This window comes from Bombina bombina, chromosome 1 (genome assembly GCF_027579735.1).
Source record: "Bombina bombina isolate aBomBom1 chromosome 1, aBomBom1.pri, whole genome shotgun sequence".
NCBI lineage: Eukaryota > Metazoa > Chordata > Amphibia > Anura > Bombinatoridae > Bombina > Bombina bombina.
Window position 1 is genome coordinate 1,558,517,256 of NC_069499.1, and position 7,288 is coordinate 1,558,524,543.

Sequence of the window (7,288 nt, forward strand, 5' to 3'; positions counted from 1 at the left end):
GAAAAAGAGAACCCACCCCCATAGAGAGCCCAGAACCGGGATCCTTAAAAACCAGATGACAGGTAGAGGAATCTAATCCTGTTCCACTCGTCCTTAATAATGATTGCCATCAAATTTAGGACCCAGAGGTTCGACTGGCAGCTCGGTCTTTAGAACCTCTAAAGTAGTCAAAACCTCCTTTAGTAGAAAGCATAAATGTTCTGTCCTAAATCTAAAAACTGGATCCTCCACAGGTGGTGGATTATAGGCAGCAGACTCCAACCCTGAACGTTTATACTCTGAAGATTCAGAGAGAACCTCATCCTTGGATAACTGATTGGATATATCTGACAAATTACATTATGCCAGCTGGGCAGGAGAGCAAGAATTAACCTTTTGCTTGCTCTTAGTAATGCAAGGGAAAGCAATAATGGCTGCAGACACCGCCGTATGAAACTGCGCAGTAACGTCTGGTGAAAAAAGGCCCCCTCCAATGGAGGATTAGCAGTGCAATGGGAAGCTGCATGTGTATACCAGATGCATGTAGGGTGTGCTCCTCACTGGACGAGGACTCCTCAGAGATGGGCGGCTTAGTGGTATCAAACATGTCAACCTTATTTGATATAATCCACTTATCAAGGTATATGGAACATAATTGGGGGGGGGGGGGGAGGATATCCCAGATATATAAACAGGCATTACTCTTTGAAATAGAGGGAGAACCCTCTAATGAATCAGAGTCCTCCATAGCTAAAATACAATATGCAGAGGATTACAGAAAAAAAACAAAACTTTATTTTAAATAAAAAAATGGCACCTTTATACCCCCAATGGCTGGGGTCCCTACCACCTCCTATGACCCAGACAGAACAGAGATAAAAATCCTCTCCGGTAGTAACTTGGCCAAAAGAAAGGAAATGGACGTTTCAACCATACCGGTGACATGGTGCGCAATGCAGGACCGTCCCTGCTATGAGAAAATGCGTGCCAAGCTTTTAAGCTGCGCAACCTTCAAAGTGAAAGTGAAACCATCTCAGCCTATGAGCCCATAAACCTCTTACACAAAAAGCAGAATAAAATCAAATAAAGCATATATGATTAAACCCAACTGTTCATAATCCCCCTCAGGAGATATTAACCCATGATTCCATATAGATAAAAGGTGCCACACTGTGACCCTGTCTTCTAGCATTTGCAATATGTGTAAAAAATTAAAAGATCTTACCGGGATCTATGCCGTGGAACAGTAACACGGTTCTTCAAGTTTGACAGATTGTAGCAGCGCTTCTGACATCGACTTGAGTGAAGAAAGCAGGCAGCAAAACGTGTCAACACTGATTGCTTAAGGAGCTGTTAATATGAGTCTGGATGGTTTCGCAGAAAGACTCTCCCTGCATCTCCAGACTCTAACTTTCATCAATGCTCTCACTGAGAGGCTGACAAGACTACTTAAAACTCCAGTCCCATCTCAAAGAGTACTACCCTCCATTAGAGACTACTCCGAAATCTTCTGACACCTCTCTGCCAACCTCCTGTGATGAAAGGCAAAGAATGACTGGGGGATGAGGGAAGTGGGGGAGGTATTTAAGTCTTTGGCTGGGGTGTCTTTGCCTCCTCCTGGTGGCCAGGTTCTGTATTCTCACAAGTAATGAATGCAGCTGTGGACTCTCCCTGTATTAAGAAGGAAATAGGATTTACTTTACTTCGTATAACACAATCACAAGGATTCATTTTGGATAATTTTTATTTCTTATTCTTATTTATTATTTTTTTAAATTTTTTCACCATTACGTGTACACATAATTTTTTCCCACTGATCCACGGGAGATTAAGGACACCTATTTGAGGACTTATATACGGATAACAAAATTTATGCTTACCTGATAAATTTCTCTTTTGCGATGTACCGAGTCCACAGATTCATCCTAACTTGTGGGATATTGTCCTTCCTGACAGGAAGTAGCAAAGAGAGCACCACAGCAGAGCTGTCTATATAGCTCCCCCCTTAACTCCACCCCCCAGTCATTCGACCGAAGGCCAAGGAAGAAAAGGAGAAACTATAAGGTGCAGAGGTGACTGAAGTTTACATAAAAAAATACTATCTGTCTTAAATAGACAGGGCGGGCCGTGGACTCGGTACATCGCAAAAGAAAGACATTTATCAGGTAAGCATAAATTTTGTTTTCTTTTGCATGAGTCCACGGATTCATCCTAACTTGTGGGATACCAATACCAAAGCTTTAGGACACGGATGAAGGGAGGGACAAGACAGGAACCTAAACATCTACACAAATTTTAAGCTAAGCTTAAAGATAGAGAAGTGCGCCCGTTAAGGCTAAAAGTATCACAACACCAATATAAAAATAAACCTAAATATTTAATAAAATACAATGTCAATACAAAATAAAAAGGGACGTCTCCCTATACTGAAAATGTAGACAAGTGGACTATAGCTAATAAAACCGAAAAATAGAAAAATAAAAGCAATTAAAAGTTATTATTCTTTAAACGTTCATAAAGCTTTTAGAGGAATAGAAGCCAAGCAATCTTGCACAGTCCTTGCTAGATTATTGTTAGATCATGGGTCTGTGAATCGTGCACAGTGTCCTGTTTGTGCAACGTGTGTATCTTACACAGGGCGGCAATGGTTTGAAGGTAAGGAGGAACACTCGTAGGTAAAACACTTTGGTACTTTATGAAATAAAATAACCAGAATTCATATACGGCATCAGTTCATATATGGTGACAGTATGCGGACAGCCCTTCAGGGATTAGTGTTTGGTACTTTACCGTATTCCGATGGTAAGTCTCGGTCAAATCTTGGACCGTTGTAGCGGCTAACAGCCGATCTCCCAAGCTGTTCCGTGCAAACCTACTCACGTGTCGGACGGCGTCTGACGTCACACCTCACTTCTCAAAATCAAAGAGGTGTTGCTTCACGCAATCCAACAGCTGATCAGGGACTTCTACTTTGTCACTTTATTGTCCAAAGAGATGTTTGTTCGGCCCTTGGAGGTATACCATGGGCTCATAGCATAGGATAGAGTATGCAGATTCTTCCTCACTTCCAATGAAGTAGTTTGTCGATTAACCCGGGTTAAGAAATGCTGTATCAAGAATGCTTCAGTTAAAAGCTGCAATGTCACTTCAACAAGCGACGCGTTTCACCCTCCCTTGGGCTTTATCAAGATGTTTTTGACATGCAGCTCAGACTCTTATATAGGATGTATTCTTTTGTGATAGGTTTGCAGGTTAATTGATAATTGACACCTTCTTTTTTCTTAAGGTGGTATGTGTTCCTTTAATCCTTTGTATTCATCATTACACCTTTGATATACTGCTTTTAAGGTGGAATTATGAAGTCTTGTCACCCATGATCTACAATTCTTATTTGCCTTGGCATATAAATAATTAAAAATAGGTTAATACAGAAAATTATCCCTCATATGATGTAAGGAATCACAGATCCTTAATATATTATTGTGCATATAATAGAAAAAAATTAAATTAAATTAAATTAAATAAGAAAAAAAGATAAAAAGTGGGTTCAAATATACATATTAATCCTTATTCGTGTATATTAATATAGTGAAGTGTGCCTTATAACAAAAAAGGGTGATAAATTATGTTATTCATTTAATATTTATTTAAATAGTGTATTTATTTAGACTTGCTTATACTTTCTTGTTTATATTTATATATTATACAATACAACACTAGAGTTCGTATGAAAATGTGTGTAGTTTATTATTTCCTACTTAAATCCTAGTCACTAGGACACTTAAATCCTAGTCATGTGTCGGGCCATAGATACTATACATAAGTGCAGGCGCATGTAAAGTGCGTGAACCGTGTGATTATTCAAATAAAAATGGTGAGAGGTCTAATTCCGAATTAAGACCTTTTGGAAATAAAGTATCAAACTTATATATTAATTCGGCCTCTTTTATTAAAAGTGTCTTTTCTGTGTTTCCTCCTCTCTAATGTCCCCTAACTTTCTGTATTCCCCAATAATTAAGGTGTTTGGTGTTGCCCTGATGTACTTCTTTAAAGTGTTTGTATAATGATGTGTCTTCTCTGCCTTTTTCAATACTAAGGAGATGCTCCCTTATCCTGTGAGACCTAGTGGTCTCACCAAAATAAAAAAGGTTACATGAGCATTTTAATGTGTAGATGATATTCTTGTGTGTACATCTTATTAGGTCCCTTATGTTAAAGTTGTTTTCTGAACTATTTATATTAACCTTTTAAAGCCGTTATGCCGTTCCATTCCGTCATAATTAGACTGGGCTTTAAAGCCGTTATGACGGAATGGAACGTCATAACTAACGGCTGTCCTGAAGCCTTCTGTGCTTCAGGGATTTAATCGCGGTCTGGAGGGCGTTCCTAGGATTGTAGGGACGCCCCCCAGATGCGATCCAATAATTGAAATCTCGCGATCGTATGCACGATCGCGTAGTTTCAATTTGTCTACATCGGAACAGTTGTTCCGATGTAGGCACTTTAACCCTGTCACGAAAGGGTTAAGAGTCTTAAGTTTAGAGCTGTGTTTACACGCTTTGCATGTATAGCAAGGGAAGAAACCTGTTGGTATTTTACCTACCATATCTTGCTGGATTTTGTTCTTATGCCTCATTTTAAGTTCACTGGCAGCTAGCATACTCCTAAAATTTTTTGCTTTTTTAAAAATAAATGTTGGTTTCTCTGCAAGTTTGTCCCCAATAATATTATCCTCCTTTAAGAGGTGCCAGTGTTTTCTTATTATTTTTTTAATAAGGTTATGGTCTGCACTAAAGTCAGTAATGAAGGGAACTTTAATCCTATCGTTTAAATCTTTTTCTTTGATTTTATATTGGAGCAAATCTTCCCTATTGGTCAAACGTGCTTTCTCAATTGCATTATCTATTTTTGTTTTTTCGTACCCTCTATCTTCAAATTTCTCTGCTAGAATGATTACCTGATTTTCATAATCCTCAATTCTCGAGCAATTTCTTTTTATTCGCAAAGTTTGTCCGTAAGGGATATTCTCTTTCCATACGTTTAAATGGCAACTGTCTGCGTGTATTAGATTGTTGCAATCGACTGGCTTGAAATATGTTTTTGTTTCTATTTTGTCTTCAATTATCATAATCTCTAAATCCAAGAAATTAACTTTAGTATAGCTGTGGTTGCAGACGAATTTAAGTCCATAATTGTTCATATTCATTCTTTCAAAAAGCTGTATTAGTTCCCCTTCAGACCCTTTCCATATGATCACCAGGTCATCAATGTACCGCTTATAGAGTACGAGGTTCGCACCGAGTGGGTCATTATGAAAGAAATGATCTTCCCAGACTCCCATAAAAAGATTTGCATAACTCGGTGCGAACCTCGTACCCATAGCGGTCCCTTCCACTTGTTTATAAAACTTATTGTTAAAAGAAAAGAAATTATGCTCTAATATGTACTGGATGCCTTTCAGTAAAAATTCTTTTTGTTGAGATTCCATATTAGTGTCTTTATCTAAAAAGTGTTTGACTGCTGATATTCCCTGTTGGTGATTAATCACCGTGTACAGGGATGATACATCGCATGTGGCGATCATCATACCTTTTTCCCATTTTAGAGAGTTTAAAATATTTAATAATTAAGTGGAATCTTTTAAATGTGATTTCAGTTTGATTACATAGGGTTGTAGAAATCGATCTATATACTGGGACAGATTAGCGGAGATTGAGTTGATGCCCGATATGATGGGCCTTCCTGGTGGATTTATTAGGCATTTATGCACCTTTGGTAAAAAGTAGAAGATGGGGATTTTGGGATGCTTAGGTGTTAGATAGTGGAATTCCTTATCATTTAAAATCCCTTTTTCTCTACCTTCAATCAGCATGTTATTGAGAGTTTTTGTGTATTTCTCAGTGGGATTCATAGAAATTATTTCATAGGTGTTACTGTCATTCAAAAGTCGATGTGCTTCAGCTAAGTATTTATCAGTATCCATTATCACTACCCCCCCCACCCTTATCCGCCGGTTTAATGGTTATTTTAAAGTCTTTCTGTAATTTACCTAAAATTTCTCTTTCTTTTTTGTTTATATTTTGTTTTCTTATTAGTGGGGGTTGACATTTCTTTATATCATTTGAGACTATTTTCTCGAAGGTTTCTAGATAATTCCCTTTTGATGATGTTGGGTAAAATCGGGATTTGGACTTGAGGTCAGTATGTTGGTATTTATCAGATTCTTTATTGGATATTGTACTCTGTTTTTCTAATGGGCTTTTCATAAAAAACCTTTTTAGAGTTAAATTTCTGACGAATTTCTTAATGTGTATATGAGTATTAAATTTGTTCATTCGGACAGTGGGAGCATAAGAGAGACCTAAATTAAGTAATTTTTCTTGTTCTTTAGTTAATTCAATGCTACTTAAATTAAAGATGCCCCCTTTTTTATTATTCATCTCCATCTTTTTGAATCTTTTAGAATTTCCTCCTCCTCTCCTTCCTCTAAATTTCTTTTTCTTCTTTGTATTTGTTCTAGTTCCATTTTTTGTAAGTTTTTTGATGTGCCCTCTGTTGGAGGGCTTTGACCTAAAAAAGGAGACTGTACATTGGGAATAGTGTTATCTGTATTTACAGAGTCTTTTCTTAAAGGTAAAAACCTATTCTGTGTGGGTGTGGGTAATTCTCTATTCTCTTGTCTGGGTTGTCTTCCCATATAGTTACCTCTATGTTTGGGATATTCCCAGTCACTGTTCCTTAGATTATAATCTTCTCTCTGATAATATTGATTTGAGTCATAGCTGTTATAATTTTCATGACGATTATTACTGAAATATCGATTATAGTGGTTGTGTTGGTAATGGTTGGGGCGATTATAAAAATTATGACTATAATCAGGGTGATGACTAGAGTATTGATTGCTATAATGTCTATTTTGACCATTATAATTACGTCTATAGTTGTTGTTAAAATAGTTTTTATTGGAATTATGATAGTAATCCTGATTATTATGATTAGTGTAATGTGAAGAAGTATTTGATTGCTCATTCCTTAAATGTTTAATATTCTTATTAGCATTAAAGGGATTTATAAGTTCCTTCTGATTTGGCTTCTCTTGGTCATCTGTAATTTTATCATTGCTGTCTTTTATGTCTCTCTCCATTTTGCCCCATTTGGACCTTAAAAGATCTTTGTTTAAGTTATCCAATTTATTGATTATGACCCTTTGTTTTTCTTTGAATTCTGTCTCTTCCCTTAAACCTTTTAATGTTTCTTTTAATTCCGAGATGTTCCCTTCTATAACTGACAAAGTTTCTTTGCGTGATTT